We start from the raw sequence: 4,078 nt of genomic DNA, 5'->3' as shown, positions 1-4,078 counted from the left end.
AGATGAGGCGGACAGCAGGAAGGAGAGCAGATGTGAGAGAGACTGAATTCTTGGATGGGAGCCACGACGTGTCTACTGAGGAGGGCATTAAAATAACAAGGGAGTATGTCCCTCTACCTCAGCACTAGAAGGTATTTTAAAATTGGAATTTTGTGTGGAATTGTCATGGGTAGTTTGGAGACCTAAATTTAAGGCAGATTTAATTTTGTGATTAACAAGTAAATCATGCTAGTGTTTTGAAATGAACTTTTATTTTAGAATAGCTTATATTTACCGAAGGGTTGCAGGGGCAGGCAGTCCCCTGGACCCTGTGCCAGTGACCTTCTTGCTCACGATTCTCTGGGGCCGCTGTTGGTACAGTGTTAACGAAAGCCCATCCTCTGTCAGATTCCTTACTGCCCCTGCCCTTGCTGTGTCCCAGGAACCCATCCATCCAGGACACCATGTTGCTTAGTCATCTGTCTCCCAAGGCCCTGCTAGACTGACGGGCCCCCTGTTTTGATGACTGGGCAGTTTGGGGGAATTCTGGTCAGGGGGTCCCTTGGCCTTCAGTGTAGGGGGCTGCCTTCTGCACTCCTGGTTAGCCTCGGGTTGTGGTTTCAGGCAGGAAGACCATGGCGAGTGTCACTCTCTTCCCATATCCTGCCGGGGTACAGGTCCTGGGCATGACTCACCTCTGCCCGTATTGACCACCTTGTGAGGGGTCAGGCTTTCCCTGCTCCACCTTGTGTCCTATTTGGAAGGAAGTCACTGGGCCACCCACACTGAAGGAGTGGGAGTTGAGCCCTGCCTTCTGGAGGGAGTACCTATAAAAGTCAAGAACATGGACATTGTCATTCTGCCTGGGGGTGTCCCCGTTTATTTATTCATGCAACCATTTATTTATTTGATTTTATTTTTTGGGCGGGGTGAGTGCAGTCATTTATTTTTCAGTCTGTGCTTATGAATACCTACACTGCGCTTTGGTTACAATCCAGCACTCTGTTCCAGCTTTGGCCACTGGGAACTTTCAGTTGGCTCCTGTATCCCTTTGGCCTGCCCCCTCAATCCCGGGTTTGGGAGTTCTCTGTCACTGAGTGTTTCTCTCCTTATCTCCCCCTTGCCTATCTGTCACTCATCTCCACCAGTGAGAGACCCTGCTCCTACCATCACCACTGCCTCCCAGGGCTGGTCACCACCAGCACACCGTGCTCTGCACAGTTCCTCTGTCTTTGTCTTCCAGTCTCTTCTGACCTCCAGAGTTTCCAGGTGGTCACTTCCCCTCACCCTGCTCAGCGGGGTTGTGGCATGCATTTGCAGTAGGGTTGGACTGTAGGTGTGGCAGAACACTTGCCTAGCCTCCAGGAGGTCCTGGGTTCAATCCTCAGTGCTGGGCTCAATCCTCAGTGCTCGTAATGCAGGTACATTCTTGTTTGCAATCTGCATTCCGTCACAGGTCCCTATCTTCACGTTGGATTTTACTTGGTTACATCCAGTTCCACTCTTGGTGGGTCTCTGGGTTTTCACAAGGAGTGGTGCATATATCCACCACCACAGCATCACAGAATAACCTAGAACGTCTCCTGCTCGACCCCACACCAGCCTCAGCCAATGTGCCCTTCCAGAATGTCATGTGAATGGAATGACACAAACTCCCAGCGTGGCTCACTCAGCCACGCTATTGGTACCTTGGTTTGTCCCTTTTAAATCCCAAGTCATGTCCACTCTGTGACGAGAGCACTTTGTTTCTCTGTTTACCTGTCTAGGGGAATCTTGATTGCTTCCAGTTTATGACAGTCACAAATGAAGCTGCTCTTTGTTTAAAATGCCAAAATTCAGACCAAAGAAAGATTTTTACAGATTCAAGAGAGAAGCACCAAGTCATTGGTAAAAGGTAACACATCTGGATAACTCAAAGGGCCAGAAGGACACGCAATAATATATTTCAAGCATTAAAACAGAAATACTATAGTGGCACCTCCTCATACACAAATGCATCTTCATTAAGCTTCTCCACAGACCCTCACCATAATTGTTCTTGTTTACAATGTATCAGCAAAGATCTCTACAAAATGGCTCAAATGTGGTTACACTCCCTATTTCTTTTTGATCTGCTCTGACTTGCAGAAACTAAATCTGCCCCTGGGTTTCTTGTGGGACGAGGTGGTGGCCATTGGGTCAGAAAAGTGAGCAATTTATTTCCTCCTTTTCCTGCTTTTTTCTCCTCCCTTTAATTTTCCGAAAGGACACAGCTATGGGTCGCAAGAAGAAGAATTAGCTGAAGCCGTGGTGCTGGTATTGTAATAGAGATTTGATGATGAGTAGATCCTTATACAGCACAAAAAGGCAAAGCATTTTAAATGCCATATATGTCATAAGAAATTGTATACAGGACCTGGCTTAGCTATTCATTGCATGCAGGTTCATAAAGAGACAATAGATGCTGTAAGGAATGCAATACCTGGGAGAACATACATAGAGTTGGAAATATACGGTATGGAAGGTATTCTAGAAAAAGATATGGATGAAAGATGACAACTTCTTGAACAGAAAACACAAGAGAGTAAAAAAAAAAGAGGCAACAGGATGATTCTGATGAGTATGATGATGATGACTCTGCAGCCTCAACTTCATTTCAACCACAGTCTGTTCAACCTCAGCAAGGTTATATCCCTCCAATGGCTCAGCCAGGACTGCCACCAGTTCCAGGATCACCAGGAATGCCTCCAGGCAAGCCTCCACTGATGCCAGGTGTTCCTCCTCTGATGCCAGGTATGCCACCAGTTATGCCAGGCATGCCACCTGGATTGCATCATCAGAGAAAATACACCCAGTCATTTTGTGGTGAAAACATAATGATGCCAATGGGTGGAATGATGCCACCTGAACCAGGAATACCACCTCTTATGCCTGGTATGCCACCAGGTATGCCCCCCCCCCGTTCCCTGTCCTGGAATTCCTCCAATGACTCAAGCACAGGCTGTGTCAGCACCAGGTATTCTTAATAGGCCACCTGCACCAACAGCAACAGTACCTGCTCCACAGCCTCCAGTAACTAAGCCTCTTTTCCCCAGTGCTGGACAGATGGGGACACCTGTAACAAACTCAAGTATAGCTTCATCCAATTCATAAAGTCTTTCTGCATCTTCTAAAGCTCTGTTTCCTAGCACAGCACAAGCTCAGGCAGCTGTGCAAGGACCTGTTGGTACAGATATCAAGCCCTTAAATAGCACCCCTGCAAAAACTACAGAACCCCCAAAGTCTACATTCCCTGGTTATACACAGTCTACAGCTTCAACCACTAGGACAACAAATAGTACTGCAGCAAAACCAGCAGCTTCAATAACAAGTAAGCTTGCTACACCTACAACCACCAGTACAACCAGTAAGTTGATCCATCCAGATGAGGATTTATCACTGGAAGAGAGAAGGGCACAGTTACATAATTATCAGCATAATCTTCCTCGATTAGGACAGGCCCCAATCAGTAATCCACCAGTTGGACCAATTGGAGGTATGATGCCACCACAGCCAGGCATCCCACAGCAGCAAGGAATGAGACCCCCAATGCCACCTCATGGTCAGGGACCACCAATGGTACCCACTAACCAAGGTGGGCCTCCTCAACCTCCAATGGGAATGAGACCTCCTGTAATGTTGCAAGGTGTGCTGTTTATATAGCCGAGCTTCCGTCAATAAGGCTTCATTGTGACTTTAACAAACATTATCTTCCCACATACCAGGAAGTATTGTAAATTTATTTCACATAGGAAAAATTATTTGGAATAATAAAGCAGGAACTTTTCCTGAGGTTGCAATTTATACTGTATGGCTTCTTTTTCATGTTTCGTCTAGGTTTTTAGAAGTGAAGTATAGTAAATTTGGATTGTTAAATTGTGAAGGCGCTGGAATTACATGAACATACCACATTAATAAAGGCAAGTTCTGTAAGCTTACATTGCTATTTGTAAAGTTATGCATTCACAGCATTTCAGATGCTGTTGGACTTCATGTCCCCAACCTAGTTTGGTGAGGGCTGTTTCCAAGTACCTGTACATTGGAAGTCTGAATGTGTAACAATACTTAATGTATTTAGAGT

At 46.0% G+C, this 4,078-nt stretch overlaps 1 pseudogene; it reads left to right on the top strand.

The window, feature by feature from the left end:
* The first annotated feature begins 2,233 nt into the window (after nt 1-2,233).
* On the top strand, nt 2,234-3,660 carry LOC144251999 (BUB3-interacting and GLEBS motif-containing protein ZNF207-like; annotated as a pseudogene).
* The last annotated feature ends 418 nt before the right edge of the window (nt 3,661-4,078 follow it).

Source organism: Urocitellus parryii, unplaced genomic scaffold (genome assembly GCF_045843805.1).
Source record: "Urocitellus parryii isolate mUroPar1 unplaced genomic scaffold, mUroPar1.hap1 Scaffold_35, whole genome shotgun sequence".
Taxonomy (NCBI): domain Eukaryota; kingdom Metazoa; phylum Chordata; class Mammalia; order Rodentia; family Sciuridae; genus Urocitellus; species Urocitellus parryii.
This window is presented reverse-complemented; position numbering and strand designations above follow the sequence as displayed.